At 35.9% G+C, this 18,203-nt stretch overlaps 1 pseudogene; it reads right to left on the reverse strand.

The window, feature by feature from the left end:
* Window positions 1-3,957: 3,957 nt before the first annotated feature.
* Window positions 3,958-5,240, reverse strand: LOC100585930 (annotated as a pseudogene).
* Window positions 5,241-18,203: the final 12,963 nt, after the last annotated feature.

Below are 18,203 nucleotides of genomic sequence, written 5' to 3' on the forward strand. Positions count from 1 at the left end.
CTTATGTTTAAGTCTAGATAGCAGATTAATTTCTCATAGTAGTATGGGTTAGAGAATCTGAATCATGTACTTCATGTGTATTATAATATTAAATAAAAATATTATAGCTAATGGGGGATATGTTTCTCATTGTTGGACAAAGAAATTAAAAATATGGAAAAAGTAAACTTCTGAAATGAATCTTCATACTATTGGATAATTTTACTATGTAATCTATGGTGTTTAATACATATATTTAAATAGTGTTAAGTGAAATAAACAGGGCACAGGAAGACAAATATCACATGTTCTCACTCACATGTGGGAGCTAAACAAGTTGATCTCTTGGAGGTAGATAGTAGAACAATAGATACCAGAATCTGGGAAGGGTGTGTTGGGGGGAAGTTTGGGGGATGAAGTGAGGCAGGCTAATGAGCACAAATATATAATTAGATAGGAGGAATAAGTTCCAATGTTCAATAGCACAGTAGGGTGACTGAAGTTAACAACAATATATTGTACATTTCAAAGTATCTAGAAGAGAGGATTTGAAATATTCACAACACAAAACTATGATAAATGCTGGAGGTGATGAATAGCCTAAATACCCTGACTTGATGATTACACACTCTCTGCATGTATCAAAATACCACCCATACCCTATAAATATGAACGAAGAGTACGTGTCAATAAAACATTTAAAAACATGTAATTACATGTCTGCTGAGATGGCCTAGACGAATTGACATCCCAGTAGCAAAGAAAATACAAATACCAGATCTAGATTTCTAAATATTATTCTCTTCTTATAGGAAATAAAGCTTCTTGAAGAAATTGCTCTTCCAAGGGGGTAGAGTATGGATGATAAAAGATTAGCATGAAATACCTTGCTATGGCAAAAATGAGAAAGTACTCAAAAATCAGTTGGGATAGGACAAAAATTTATAGGACTCTGCTTGAGGTTTGGTTAATAGGTACAAAAATATAGTTAGATACAATGAATAAGACCTAGTATTTGATAGGAAAACAGCGTGGCTATAGTGATAGGAAAACAGTCGCTAAATTTGTTGTACACTTTAAAATAACTGAGAGGCTACCATGGGAATGTTTGTAACACTAAGAAATTATGAATGCTTGAGTTGATGCATATCCCATTTATCATGATGTGATTATTACACAGTGTATAGCTATCAAAATATCCCATGTTTCCCATAAATATATATATCTACTATATACCCATAAACATTAAAAACTAAAAGGAAGGAAAAAAAGAAATGACAAGATAGCTATTCTATTCATATTTTATGGTGAAGACATCAACCCATTTAATAGAAGAACACTTCATATAAAATATTAATTAGAAAAAAATAAAGTATCAACAATATGATTTAATCTTAACATTTTAAAAAGCAAACACTATGACACTGTAGACTCTAACCAATTTATGTTTTCAGCAACTTTGAAATAAATTTTTAGTCATACTACCAATTAAAGGAAATTTGTTATTTCTTCCAAATGGAATCTACATGTGAATACATCTTTTTTCTTCTTCATAAATTATTTCAATATTTGATCTCAATTATAATAGTAGCAAAATCTCATACAGTTCTATTTAAAGGCCCTCATACAAAATAATTTAATCCCAACATCAACACTATCAACTGATACTATTATTTCCTGATCCGTAAAGATGAGGAAACAGAGACACAGTAATTTTTGCAAATTATGCAGCTAACTAATGACAGAACTGGGAACGGAACAAAGGCTATCTCATCCTTGATTTTAGGCTCTTAACTATTAGGTTGTTTGGCTTTTAATAATTGCGGTAATTATGTAATAACATCTTCCAAAAAATACTCATCAACAGCTGCATTTCCCCTAAAAACCCTGCGTAAGGAGTTATCTGTATCTTTGAAAACGTAAGAGTATCAGAATCCTCATTTATTTATCATGACCTAATTTGCTTCTCTAACAACTATGCATTTTGGAAATCCATTAAAGCTATTCTTGCTCATCTAAAAAAGTGAAAAATGACCTACTAATAAGCAAAGATGACTTGTGTTTTTCATACACTGCATAAATTATTATAAACTGAATTTTGTAGTATCCCAACTCTGACACAGTCAAAGGATGTTCACATTAAATTGAATCATTAATTTATAAACTTTATAGTAACAATACTTATAAACGAATTGTTTAAAACAGTCTAAATCATATTTAATTATATGTTCTTCCATTGAATGTTGAAAACTTCTGGATATATTTTAAAGCAGAATACAGTTTTTCTCTAAAATGAACAAAGATGGCTTTAAAATTATCAACATAATTTTTCTGCCACTATCTTTTACATATATCAAATATTCTGAAAATATATTGCTTAATTTTGATATTTGCATCCTTGAAATTAAAATAACAAAAACGGATAATGACAATGTATATTTATATACATATTTTATATATATACACACACACACAGACAGTATACAACTGTCAATCTAAGTTGAAACAACCACAAACCAATGAACATCAACGAACAAAAGCATCTTCATTTGGGAAGCTTTTTAGCTTAGGCACTAACACAAAGATTTGTAACATTCTTACATGCTTTCAAATCTATTCCTTTATGAAATAATTTTCCTCTGAAAATGTTATCAGAGGTCTCAAACTCATACATACCTTGGAAGAAAGAAGTATCAAAGGTGACAGGGGTTTTTATTTGACAGGAAAAGAGAAACTACATTTTTCTTCTCACAACACATTTACCTTCAGGATGTACTCCAGAAACATTAATTATATAAATGTAAAATAATTAAAACTCTATGAAAAAGAGAATACTTATAAAGTCCCAATATAACAGCTATTTGTGTAAATTTTTAAAATAAATACAATTCAGCAAGACAAAATAAAAATATATGGAAAATAATAAATGTACATAAAATTTTAAATACCAAAAAATACATGGAACTGAAGAAAGCAATGGAGGTGTGAACAAATATTTTAACATAAAATATTCACATTCATTGTAAAAAAAGTTAAATATTAAAAGCTTTCAAATTACAAACAAAAATATTTTTATGAAAAACCCTACTAAGTATCTATTTTATTTAATCATTGGATTTTTTTTTTCTCATTAAACATTCTTAGTGAGTCTCAAAATTCTGTGACAGATTTTTGGTCAAGTCGTTTCCATTAAAAGTACATGCATACCTGGCCGGGCGCGGTGGCTCACGCCTGTAATCCCGGCGCTGTGGGAGGCTAAGGCAGGCAGATCATGAGGTCAGGAGATGGAGACCATCCTGGCTAACACAGTGAAGTCCCCTCTCTACTAAAAATACAAAAAATTAGCCGGGCATGGGCCAGGCACGGTGGCTCACGCTTGTAATCCCAGCACTTTGGGAGGCCGAGGCAGGCGGATCACGAGGTCAGGAGATCGAGATCACAGTGAAACCCCGTCTCTACTAAAAATACAAAAAATTAGCCGGGCATGGTGGCGGGCGCCTGTAGTCCCAGCCACTCGGGAGGCTGAGGCAGGAGAATGGCGTGAACCCAGGAGACGGAGCTTGCGGTGAGCCGAGATGGCACCACTGCGCTTCCTGCCTGGGCGACAGAGGGAGACTCCGTCTCAAAATAAATAAATAAATAAATAAATAAATAAATAAATAAATAAATAAGTATGTGTATACCTATGGAAAAAACCTGCACTTTTCTGCACATGTATCCCAGAACTTAAAGTATAATTTAAAAAAAAGAAAAAAAAAAGTACTGATTTTAAAAACTAGTAACTTCAAACTGCCACACGCAAAAAAGAGAATCAAAGTGGTCCTCAAAACATTTTCCTTTCCTTCTGAAGATTTTACGATGCGTTGTTATTAACCAGTCTTCTACTATTAAACTTAAATGGCCAGTTTAAACAAACAGCCCTGAGACCATTCTTCCACCACTGATTAAACCCAGGGTGGCTGGTATTAGGGATAATATTCATTTAGCTTTCTGAGCCTTCTGGGCAGACTAAGTGACTTTGCCATCTCCAGCAGCCTTCTTGTCCACTCCTTTGATGACACCCACAGCAATTGTCTGTCTCATATCATGAACAGCAAAGCCACCCAGCGGTGGATAGTCTGAGAATCCTTCAACACAAATGTGCTTGCCAGGAACCGTATCAATGCTGGCAGCATCACCAGACTTCGAGAATTTAGGGCCATCTTCCAGCTTTGTACCAGCACGGCGATCAATCTTTTCCTTCAGCTCAGCAAACTTGCACGCAATGTGAACCATGTGGCTATACAGTGCACGGGCACAGCCAACGATGATTTGGCCTGGATGGTTCAGGATAATCACCTAAGCAGTGAAGCCAGCTGCTTCCACTGGTGGGTCATTTTTGCTGTCACCAACAGCATTGCCACAACAAACATCCTTGACAGACACATTGTTGACATTGAAGCCCACGCTGTCCCCAGGAAGAGCTTCACTCAAAGCTTCGTGGTGCATTTTGACAGATTTTACTTCGGTTGTAATGTTGACTGGAGCAAAGGTGACCACCATAGCAGGTTTGAGAACACCAGTCTCCACTTGGCCAACAGGAACAGTACCAATACCACCAATTTTGTAGACATCCTGGGGAGGCAGGCACAAGGGCTTGTCAGTTGGACGACTTGGTGGTAGGATGTAGTCCAGAGCCTCAAGCAGCATGGTTCCACTGACATGGCCATCCTTACGGGTGACTTTCCATCCCTTGAACCAAGGTATGTTAGCAGTTGGCTCCAACATGTTGTCACCATTCCAACCAGAAATTGGCACAAATACTATTGTGTCGGGGTTGTAGCCAATTTTCTTAATGAAGGTGCGGAATTGATTGCCTCATATCTCTTCTAGCTGTAGGGTGGCTCAGTGGAATCAATTTTGTTAACACCAACAATTAGTTGTTTCACCCCCAGTGTGTAAGCCAGAAGGGCATGCTCTTGGGTCTGCCCATTCCTGGAGATGCCACCTTCAAATTCGCCAACACCAGCAGCAACAATCAGGACAGCAGAGTCAGCCTGAGATGTCCCTGTAATCATGGTTTTGATGAAGTCTCTGTGTCCTGGGGCATTAATGATAGTCACGTACTACTTACTGGTCTCAAATTTCCACAAGGAGATATCAATGGTGATACCACGTTCACGCTCAGCTTTCAGTTTATCCAAGACCCAGGCATACTTGAAGGAGCCCTTTCCCATCTCAGCAGGCTCCTTCTCAAATTTCTCCATGATTTTTTTTGTCGATGCCACCGCATTTGTAGATCAGATGGCCAGTAGTGGTAAACTTGCCCAAATCTACGTGTCCGATGATGACAATGTTGATATGAGTCTTTTCCTTTCCCACTTTGGCTTTTAGGGGTAGTTTTCATGACACCTCTGTTCTGGCGGCAAACCCGTTGTGAAAAAGCAAGACAATTATTTTTTAGTACCTAGGTATGCTGGACACTACAGTAGGAATGAGACCCTATAAAGCGGTGAGCTAAAGAGACATGCTCCCTACCATCAAAGAATTTATATTTTAATGTACATATTAAGAATGTGAACAGCTGAATATATAATGAACATTATAATAAACATGTGAAGGTAAAGACAATATTCAATAGTGTCTATTCAATGACACTCTAAAATAGTTTCTATACTATACAATAGAGAGTTGTGGGGTTTGCATTGGCTTCCTGTGGCTTCCTCCTGTGATTTCTGCTGGATCCTCTCCTCTTCCAGACCAGCCTTTCAAGGTAGAGTGCTTTAAAGCTCAGTCTTAGAAATTATTCTCGTCACTACTACATTCTAATACTGTGATTTGCCTGGAATCAATAATGCTTCCATCATTGGTATAATCCTATTACTTCTAATATCACATATATCTTGCTGAATCCAAATTTTTATCTTATTCTAATATTTCCCCAAGCCATAGGCTCATATATCTTTTCACTAAGCATTCACATCCAAAACAGAAATCTTGATATCCCAACCCCATCATATCCCATCCCCAAATTCTTTATTTCATTATTTGTTAATCTCAATCACACAGTTGCTCAGGACAAAGATCTTGGAAGCATCCTAACTGCTCTTTTTTATAATGCAACAGAATATCTGGTCATATGGCTTTAGAATATAGGCCAGGTCTGATCACTTGTCAACAATTCCACTTTTCCTATCTTAATCCATGCCACCATTGTCACTTTTCTGACTATGTAGTAGCTACCATATTGGTCTCCCTTTTTACATTTTACAGTGTATTTCCCCTACAATCTATTATCAATACAACAAGCTAAGTAATCATTTCAAAATGCAGATTGGAGGTGACTCTTCAGTGTCTACAATCAATCTTTACACTTCATGTAAAATCAGAAATCTTTACTGTGTTCCAAAATGCCGTACATGTTCTGGCCATAGGATTCTTCTCAGGCCTCATAATCTGCTGTCCTTCTGGATGGCTGTGATCCAGCCACACTGGAACCCTGCTCTTGACACTGAGCAGATGTTGCTTTCATAGAACTCTACATTAATTCCCTCTAGAGAGAGGTTTGTATATTTGTAATTCCGTCATCAGGACTAGGTTCTATATAAAGGCATTTGCCAGAGACTTATTATTGCTAATAGTGCATGACACGCATCCTTTTTGAGTTACTTTCTATGTTTCCATAATGTGAAATGTTCATTTCCTTCTGTAATAAGATGCTATCTTCCCAAATAATTGACTCTGACTTATTTCTGAAAGTTTATAATTTTCCAAAATGCCATACAATCTTTTTCCAAATTTGTATCAGATTCTAAGATCCTATTATTGGGAAATGCTTTGACTACAAAAAAAGTTCAAAGGAAATTGCTTTATGAGAATAGTCATCTAAGTTAGTAATACATTGTTAGTTTGTGTATACTCAATAAGGAGAAAACAATCATCTTTATATCCATATTATTCTCCAAGTTTCAGAAAGGTAATCCAGTTGCTGAGAATTCAACAGCCCCTATGATATTAAATAGAAATGTTCATGCAATTACTGACTTTATGGTTCTTACTTTATTCCTGAGGGAAAGTCAATAAAAGAATAAAGGAAATATACTTCTAACTCTATTGGTTTTAATATGAACATTTTGTTTAATTGCTAATATTGTTTAAACATACATCTCTTTCATCTTAAAGCATTGATATTCACATCCTCCTCTTGATCAAATAAGGAATTAATTCCACTGAATTATCTTAAATATGTTAATAAGTAAACTATCAATTAAATTATCATTCCTGTAGAGTCTCTGGCATTCTCTCACGTATATCTTCTTCTATTGTCCATATCTACTTTCTTCTACTGATAATATGTTTCAGTAAAAATATTCATAGCCATCATTCTCCTTGATGTGGAGCAGATTTTTCCATGCTAGTAAGTGAATGATTATTAGCCTTGGTTCTACTTTTGCCCTACATCAGTTTTTCATAGGTGTTCAGCTAGGCACTTGCTGCCTAATCTATTCTTCTCCCCAAACCAATGAGATACCATCTGGATACAACAACAACAACAAAAATTCAATTTTCTAAATTGAAGTTCTGTAGGAATTAGAGATAATGGTTTTTAATTCTTCACCTGACCAATATTAATCACTCATAATTTCTATGTAATGTAGCTATACTTTTTTTATTCTATATGTCTTGTGAACTAAATGTTTTAGCCATCAAAGCATACTGCAGAAACAAAGAAGCTAAAAGAGAAAAAAGAGAAAGAAAGAAAGAAAAAACGATCTGCAGGCAGTTAGGGAAGAGAAGAGGAATGGAGCCACAAAGAAATAGAAGAGCTCCTGCTCTGTTCCTGCTGGTCCAATGTTTGGAAACTGGCTGGTGCTCTAATTGTATCTCACTGTTTCTCTTTATTTTGGAACAAATTACTAGAATGAGTAGCCCAGTCTCTGACAAATTGGCCTTCATCAGTGACACTGAAGTATTTCCCTCTTCTTCAAATTACTAATAAAATCTAAATAAACGCTGCTCTCACCTGCTTAAATTTTACATCTACAATATCTGGAGATGAGCCAAATTTATTTGCTATAACCCTATTCATCTTGGAATCTAATTACCAGACACCTCCCTCAGAAGCCTAAGCTCAAACTCCATCTCCCACAGTTCCTATTAGTGAGTAGAGAGACCCTGACTTGTATCTCCTGCCCCTATTTTAAATTGTATCTCTTTAATTCCAGGTTAACATAAGACTTGCACATTCTATCACAATCTACCTTCACAGCAATGGAGAGAAAGATAAGATTAAACTTTCAAACACAGCAAGTCTGCTTATCCCATTGTAAGGGTTTTGATTTGGAAGGACTGGGATCGTGAGACATGAACTTGAGAAACTGGGGTAGATGCACTTGAAAATTTTGAAAACCTAGACTTGTTTCCCTCACAGGATCTTCAGAAGCAGCCCACTCCTCTGCCTCTCAAGACAGCATGCCTCCCCCAGCATAAGTCTCTGCTCCCCCTCATGGCCAGAAGATCAACAAATAGGATTGTTCACAATGTAACTTGATAAATAGCTATGTTACCTGAAGGAGGAATGGTACTATATTGTTAAAGACCTGTAGGAGTAAGTCCACATGTATGAGCTGGGAGAGAATGGATCTGGTAAGAGCTAGAACAAGAGAGGCAGAACATAAAATTTGGTGAATTTTATAAACATGGAAGCAATCTCCTGTGATAAGAAAATAAACATCCTGATAAGGACGCCAGAAGATAGCATCATTATGCTGCTAGCAAATCCCTGTGAAGCTTAGAGAAAGTAATGATCCACCCTAAGGAAACAGAAATAATAGAACTATTGTGGCAAGTTGAAGAAATATTCAAAAAAAGCTGTACAAAACTGAACATGTTTCAGTGGATACCACGTAACATCAAGAGCCTTCCAACTGACAATGATTTACTGAAGACAAATCATAGTTGGTAGGAGATACCTGGGTGAGAAAGGTACTGGAATTATTGAGAAGTGGAGGATGTTGTCTGCAGGCAACTTGGAAGGAGATACTAATACAGAAGTGACCATCCAGATAGCAAAGGGCATGACATAAAGGAGGTGATAATGATAGTGCCTAACTATCCAAGCAAGCTGTCTGCAACTGTTGCAAGGAATAGCAAGATCTTAGTCACAGGCAGGTGACTAACCTTTAGAGATACCCAGGGATGGTAAATGTAATATGGTTTCCATAGAGACAAGATAGAGAAGAAATTGGCAAAGGGTTTGCTTAATCTATGTAAAGGAAGAGACTGTACAATTGATAGACACCTCAACTTAAAGTCAGAAGCTTTATGCCAATTCAGATCTGAGTTTTCATACCTTAAATTGATTGACTCAAAAGATGACCAGGTCCCCAGAGAAAAGGACCTACAAAGTCACAGTAAACAAACACTGTGATGATTCCCTGCATCCTTCCCCCAGGGGACTTATGGCTATTTGTTAGAGTGACTGTATATACAGGAAATGAAAATGTCAAACATATCAAGAACTTTGGATTTACGAAAAAGACTCTGGATCCACAGGGGTTAGTGTTTCCATGGTCTGACACAACAAATGTACAATTAAACATAAGTAGCTATGACTGCTTTCCAGTAACTTTTGTTTCCTTGTGTAAAGAATCACCAATCTGGCCTCAGGAATTAATGCTTTGATTACACACTGTGGGAAGGTTGCTAAGACATGTAAACTGTTTGAAATTTTTACCCTGCTTGCAAAATAAATAGTTACCCTGACAAAGTTTCATAATTCTGGCAAAGAACATGAGACTCCTAGGTCACTTATAAGGAACTTTATTACTCAGGGCACAGTATGAAAAACCACCAATCTTTCAGATCAGGGTGCTTGCAAACCTCCTAATCTTTGCCTTGGAATGACATATCTTTATTAAACTTCTCAGGAAATCCATGCATCCTCCACCCTGGAATGACCCACTGTATCTTCCAGTGCTGTTTGCTATACAAATATAACTGAAAAGATGGTCCAAAAACACAGTATGATAAAGTCATGAACAAATGAGAAAGACTCATAGAAAATTGTCTCCCATTAATACCCAACACTCATTTCTATACCATTTAACTACTGATGAATTTTCTCACAAGTGTACCCTCTGCCTGCCACTTTGACTCTGATTAATATGACTGACAGGGGCTAGGGCTAAATCAGTTTAATTTGTGTTATGCAGCATTTAACTAAAGCTACTATTAACAGAACCCCCTAACGGCCAAATGAATTATTGACTTCAGCACTGTCCTCCATATTCCCAGTTGAATAAACCCCATAAAGCTAACAGTGTCTACCTTAGAAAGTCAGGTGGCATTCTACTGTAGTTTTTGTATTGACTTTTCTACCAAGTCCAAAGCATTAATACAGGTACAGCGGGATACATTAAAGATTGCCTGGACACCACCATGGGCAACAAGAAGGACAATTCCAACACTGCCTAATCTGAATAGCTTCCAGAACCACCATAGTATTTCCTTAAACACTAGAAGGAGTCTTACAACCAACCCTAAGGTGAAAGTCACTAGTTTTTGGTGGGGAGGCAACTTAATACCCAGCTTCTAATATAAGAAATATAATCCCAATGGCACACAAACGGACTCCTGGAAAGAAAGGGTTATTTACAATTGTTGGAGGCCCCCAAGAAGAGCTACTCTGATTCTCAGTTTCATCATGAGGAAGAGAAATGTCAACTAATTGTTGGCATGGACGAAGAGAACAGATTGAAATGAGTAGTTCCTTCAAAAATGAAGCCCAGACTCAACCATTTGAAATGAACTAGGAACCCTAGGGTCTACAAATTGGCAGGAGGAGGGGTGAAAATTGGAAACATTGTCAACTTGTGACCCACGGGTCAGACGTAGAGGATCACAACAAAAGCTTTTGGTTTTTGTAGTGCATATTGTAATGTCCTACTCCCATAGAAAGAAAAACTTTTTTATTTCAAATACAATTAGAAAAGTTTAATTTTTAGAAATTTAAATGCTAAAATGATTTTTACATCTCTATCACATATAGCAGAAATTGCAATAGACTACCAAAAATTCATCTATAAATTAGTTCATTTAAAAGTCACATTTTAAAATTAAAATACATACTTATTTTCTACATATATTATGCTGTAATTAAAATGACAACTTGGGCAATATTAGAACTCTGATTTAATTGAGGGATGTTTGGCTGATTACAAACAGTGTATTCAGTTTTAAAAAATGAAATTCTAATTAGCGTTGGCTTCCTGTCAAAATCAGTAATTAAGAAAGTTGTCAAAGTCAATCCTATTATTCATCTTGATAATGAAATTATTTAAACATCAAACATAAACATTCTATTAAAATGAAGAGTATAATTGTTGTTAACATTGCTCACTGGGCTTAATAAATATATCATATGAGCTGCATTATCCACCTAAATACCTGTACACAGATGCTTGTGATTAAGAATTTGTAAACTTATCAGAGGCTGAGATTATTTTAAAAATAATATTTAAATATGCTGATTTGGTACAAGTGACAATTGTGGGTAAATAAGTCTCCATTTTTTTTTTGAAAGCAAACTACTATGTTTTTATGAGCTCTACTTATTTAAAGTGCTGGATTTATGCCTTTTGGCATATGTCCATGAAACTATTATCCATTGCCAAATATATCCATTGCCCATGGAAGTTTTATCTTGCCTATTTAATTCCTCCTTTCAGCCTTTACCCATCCGTTTTTCCAACCACTATCAGCTTTTCTTCACTATATATTGGTTTGGATTTTCCAGACTTTTACATGAATGCAATTAGAGATTATGATTGTGTCTCAATTATTTCACTCCCCTTAATTATTTTGAAACATTGAGATTTGTCTTTGGCATCTTATAAATCCATAGTTAATTATTTTTATGATTGAGTAGTATTCCATTGTATTGCTATATTCATTCATATTTTGTTGGACATTTGGGTTGTTTCTAGGTATTGTTTTATCCTACTGCAAATAAAGATGATATGAACATACATGTTCATGTACAAATCTTTTTGACATATGTTTTTGTTTATCTTGGATAAATACCTAGAGGTGAAATATCTGGATCATATGGTAGGTCTATATTTACCTATAGTAAAGAAACTCATATTTCCATTTCTCCTCCTGTCCACCTTTATGTTATTGTTACAGGATTCCTTTGGTGCTGCTTCACCAGCTGGAAATCTCTGTGGCTGGGTTTGCTCTGCCTGCTCAGCCCCGCAGGCTGAACTGAGCTTGCACTTGCTCAGATCTTGCACCTGCAGTGGCTTGGTACTCAGCCTGCAGCTGGACCGGGCATGCTACAAGCAGCTTCTGCATTGGGCACTGGTGTCTAGCCAAGAGGAGCCTGGTGGTGCCTAAAAACTTGGAGATGCCAGCAATTGCAAAGCCCCAAGGAATGTTGCAGCTTTTGCTTGGGGAGTCCTGAGGTCTGAGCCCCCAAGAGATGTCACCGTTCTTACTTCCATAGCTCAGTGAGCAGGAACATGCTACAGCTCTCTGTCTCCTGTATTTCAGTGAATGGGAGCATGTTACAGCTCTCTATCTCCCATAGGCTGGTGGACAGGAGCATGTTACAGCTCTCTTTTATTCCCACCGCCCAGAGCTCGGCAGATTTCAGGTTTGTGTCCTACAACCAAGAGGAATAAGGTGCGTGGACACCAGAGAGTGAGTAAGGCAGAGAAGAATTTTATTGAGCAACAGAAGGAAGACTCTCAGTTTTGAGAGGGGACACAAAAGTGGGTAGCAGTCTGTGTGGTTGAGTCCAGGGTTTTTATGAGCTTACAATGGGGAAATGAATGCTGATTGGTCCATGGGCAGTCTTTGGAAAATGCACAATTCATTTGGATAAAAGGCATCATCCAGAAGGAACAAATTGAGAAAGAGAGGATAAGGCAGGAATGGAAGTTCTCACTCCAGTCATGGACTCTATCCAGAACTGGCAGTTAGGATTTTAGGCTTCAGGCTGTCTTTGGCTTGAAGGTCAGGTTTCACCAGGGACCTGTCCCTGTCTGCCTAGGAATTTGTCTGTCTCCTGTCACTATTGATATTACTGAAATACCTTTACTTTTTAATTTGTTATAAATCCCAGAATATATTTTTTTCAGCCTGCAGTTATTTACTTTTTAAAAAGATTTAAATTATATGATAAACTCATATGCATATGTGTGTTTGTGTATATATATGTGTGTGTGTGTGTGTGTGTGTGTGTGTGTGTATCCTATTATGTCATTCTGGTTCACTCTACTTCATTATATATATATCAACACTTCCACCTTTCATTATTTTTCTTCAGCCTGAAAGATGTTAGCATTTCTTAATGTGGATCTCCTGGTGATAAATTATTTCAGTTCTTTTATTTCTGAAAAAAAAATTTCTGTTGTTTCAATTTTAAATGATACTTGTGGTAGGCATAGAATTTTATGGTGATGGCTTTTGTTTTGTCTTTTTGCTTTCAGTTTTTTAAGGGTGCTTCTCCAGTGCTTCTCCTCTGCATCTTTGCTTACCTTGTTTCTGACAAGCGATATCTCCCTCTGCCTTTTCTCCCTTTCTGTATAACATGTCCTTTGCCTTTGGATTGTGTTCTCCTTGTGTATGTGTTGAATTGTGTCTTAAAAATTCATATGTTGATATTTTAGGTCCCAGTACCTAAAAAGGTGACTGTATTTGGAGGGAGTATCTTTAAAGAACTAATTAAGGTTAAATGAGGTGATCACGATGGGTTCTAATCCAGTATGACTGATATCCTTATAAGAAGAAATTTGGGAGCAGAAATACACAGACAGGGCCATGTGAAGACAGAGAGAATACAGCCATCTATAGGCCAAGGAAAAGGGCCTCAGAATGAGATCACTTCTGCTGACACCTTGAACTCAGACTTTTATTTTTCAGAACTATGAAAAAATTAGTTTCTATTGTTTAAGTCACCCAGACTGTGGTACTTCATTAATGCAACCCTGGAAAACTAATAGAGCCAGTTTTTCACATTTAAAAATTTTCTCCTTGATTTTGAGGAAGTTATTTTTATGAGACTAGGTATAGTTTTCTTCATGTTTTTTACTTAGCCTTCATTGGATTTCCTATAACTGTGGGTGTGGGTTTATTCATCCTTATGTTCTGAGACTCTCCTCCCTCATTCAAAAATACGGAGAGGTCTTTTGGAACTAGAAAAAGGGATCCAGTTACAACAAATGGCCTGGCCCAGGAAGCCTCTTCACCCTATGTGCTCGAGAAACTCCTCACTCTCCCAGAAATACCTAACAAGTTAGTGGAATAGGCAAAAGACAAAAGAGACCCAACAGTAACTAACGGCACGATCCAGACAACCTCTTTTTTTTTTTTTTCCAAGGGCACGAGAGCCTCTTCACATGCCCAGGGACATGGTGAAGTCAGAGGGCACTGATAATGGTACCTCTCCATACCCCTCCCTACCTAGAGTCACCAAGCAGCCTGATCAGGGGAAATGCATTCTACCTTCCCAGGCAGTATCAGCAGTACCAGCAAGAGCATCGGCAGCACCAGATAAACCAAGCAGACCAAACTAACATTGCAAATAGTAAAAATAAACCTGCCATTGGAAATACATCAGAGCAAAGCAGGCCAATACCTACATACTAACCTAAAAGGTGTGACTTCTCCCCAAAATAAAATGTTTAAATAGGATCCAGAGTCTCTAAACATAACCAAAAACATGTCTAGGACACAATAAGCAATCACTTATGATATCTAGTAATCAAAAACATTACAGTTTAAATGAGAAAAGGAAATCAACTAACACAAGAAGACAAATCAGATATTGGAATTATCTGACCACAACTTTAAAGCAGTCATCATAAAAAATGCTTCAAAATTCAATTGCAAGTTTTCTTGAAATAAATGAAAAAATTAGAAAACTTTAACAGAAAAATAGAAGTGATAAAAATAAACTAATGAACAAGTCTTTCTTCTCCTTGGTTAAGTTTATTCCTAAGTATATTATTCTTTTTGATGCTATTGTAAATGGAATTTTTAATATCTCATTTTCTGATACTTCATTGTTAGCATATAAAAATACAACTGACTTTGTATGTTTATTTTGCATCCTGAAAATTTACTAAATTTGTTTATTCTAAGTTTTTTGTGGAGTTTTAAGGATTTTTACTATATGTTTATATAATCTGCAAACAGATAATTTTGTTTCTTTCTTTCCAATTTGGATGCCTCTTATTTCTTTTTCCTGCCAAATTGCTCTCACTAGGACTTCCAGTACCTGACTGAATAGAAGTAGAGAAAGTGGGCATTCTGGTTTTGTTTTTGATGTTAGAAGAAGCTTTTTGTTTTTCACTGTTGAGTCTCATATTGGACTTGGGCTTGTCATAGGTGGCAATTACATTCTACAGTTAAGGAAAGCTAAACTAATTTGTCCCTGGGAGTCCTAATTTTAAGGATTGGCTAAAGAATGCTCTTTATTCAGGAATGATATGATACAAAAGTTAACTTAGAACATCAAGGAAGGAAAAAAGATGATAGAAAGTTTGGAAATATGAATACTTATAACACACTATATTTTCCTCTTTAGTTTTATAATTATATTTGATGATTGAAACAAAGATTTTTAACACTATCTGAGACAGTGATAGTGTCTCAGGAAAAATAAAGGTACCTAAATAGAAATTAAGTCTCCACATTTCACTTGACATGGTAAATGTTACTGATAGAATGTTGTAAGTCACATGTGAATAATATACAAAGCAACTGTGATGGGAAGTATACAAAGAGATACAGTCAAAAATACTGTTAATAAACCAAGACTGACCCCCACCAATGTTCACTAGCCCACAGAAAGGCAAGAGAAAAATAATTCCTTCCTCACATAGGAAAAGTATCCTCACAAGCCCCTCACCACTGGATCTACAGAAAGCTTACTATGGTGGCAAGTCTCTGAACCTTTGTTGGATTTATTTCCCACCTTCATTCAAACAAATGACTTAACAATACATCTAGAATTGTTGCTATTTCTTATTCACCTGGTCCAACCAGCATTACACCAGCCATCAATTTATTGCTGAAATATGGAGAGGCTACAAAAAAAGAAATAAAACTACTATATCATTCATTCAGACATTTCTTTTTGGAAAATTTTCTTACATCAATGATGATATTTTTTTCTTTTATTCAAAACACAGATCAAAGATGCTTTAGGAAAGATTAACAGGAGTTCCCTAAGTCAAGTAAACATCTATTATTACCCTCTCTCCTCCAAAATACTATACACTCATATGACAAGTGTGTTTGTTGTTGTTGTGCATTTATAAATCTTCAGTACTGAAGGTTGAGCTAATTATGTTTCAGAATGCAAGAGAAACCATAAAATGATGTGTAGCTTATGTTATTAAGATATTTCTGGGTGTATTTATTTATTCTGTGTCACTTCCTTTCCCATGCTCCTCATGAGCCCAATGGCAATAGTTCTAATATGTTGAATATATTACTTTATATTTATGTGTGTTATTTTGAAATGTGTTAAATTTCAAATTTGTGTATATGGTTTTTTATATATATTATATATATATTTAGATGTATGTGTAAAACATATACCTTATTTTTTCTCAAATATATTTCTATGCTTCAATCATATTATATGAGTACATTGAATACATTTCTTCCAGTCACCTCATAAGACACTTTTCATATATTCTATGTATACCTCATATACTCTTCTAAAAGTGGACTGATTGACTGCAACTTCCAATGTCACAAAGAATGCCATATAGAATACCCTTTAATGGGCCCTTTTGTGGACCAGTGTTAGAATTACTTTGAAATACATACTGAGTAATGAAATAAATCATGCATATTCTTAATTTAAATAAATACTGCCAGGTTACTTTCCAGGAGAGCGGCTCCATCAGTGCATGAAAATTCCTACTATTTAATTCATCACATTTTTAATCTTTGCTAGTCTAATAAGCGTAAGTAAAATCTATTATTATTTTACTCTGCTTTGCTCTGATTATAAATGAATTTCACCATCTCTTGATATGATTTTTCACATTCTGGGGTTTCTCTTCTGAAACTTGTCTGTTATATTCTTTGCCTGTCTATTGTGGTTCCAGTATTTTTCTAGTTACTTTTCAGGAGTCCCTTGTATATTCTCATTCATTCTCAGTTTTACACAATAAGAGTATTTTATCAAAGTGCTACTTTCTGATATTTCTGTCCATAATGTGCTTTGTTTTACTTTTAAAAAATTCTTAGTTTTGATATATTCTTTTTTTTTTCTTGGTTGCTAGTTTAGGGATTGTACTTTCGGGATATATAGAAATACTTTCCTACCCTATGACACAATGATATCACCCTTATTATTCATTCTATTTTCAGATTTGTAAATCACAATTAGGTCTTATTTCATCTGGAGTTCATATTTATATAAGGCATGCTTTCCAAATTTAGTTTTATTTTTCTCCATTTAGTTTTTCCCAAGTCATTAAACCAAAATGAGTTTATATTCTTATTTGTATTGCTGGTCTATGCAAATCTATTGTATTTGATACATTCATATTGGGATTGGCAGCCTTGCCAGGAGAAAGATCCCTAGAGCCTGTTTCTCACAGTTATTACGACTAAAATATCAGAGTATAACATGAAGAACATCTACCAGAGGACTATGAAAAGCTGACAACAGGCAGATGATGGAAGAAAGTGAAATATAAAATAATGACCCATAAAGTTTTGAGTTTCACAACTCTTTTTCTCACTTTTATCTTACTATTTTGACATAAAGGGGGTGCCAATTCTCAGAACTGCATCAGGGGCGAACACGGCAAAAACTCTAAAAGAAAGCCTCCTCTTTCTAGCTAGAGGACTGAAAAGAGACCACATGAGCCAACGAATGTGGGAGGAATTGCATCCTTTTCATTTTCTTTCTTTTTAAGTACCCTTTTGTTTCTGCATTCTGAGGCTACTGCATTAGAAGAGCTTCATGGCAGTGCTCAGGTTTCTGATCCACATTTCTTAGCATTTCTCTTTGTATTTCCCCTTCATGGACGGCCTATTTTAATGTTTTGGTCATATTCTGTAATCCTTCAGTGTCCAAACTATGGATCACTGATTGTGCCCTGACCAACAAATTCTGAGGGCTGTTTCTGGCTAAGCCTATTCTATTTAATAGTATGTATTAGTCCTATGGTCTATCCCAATATATGTCAACCCATATCCTACATCTTTTA

Source organism: Nomascus leucogenys, chromosome 9, assembly GCF_006542625.1.
Source record: "Nomascus leucogenys isolate Asia chromosome 9, Asia_NLE_v1, whole genome shotgun sequence".
Taxonomy (NCBI): domain Eukaryota; kingdom Metazoa; phylum Chordata; class Mammalia; order Primates; family Hylobatidae; genus Nomascus; species Nomascus leucogenys.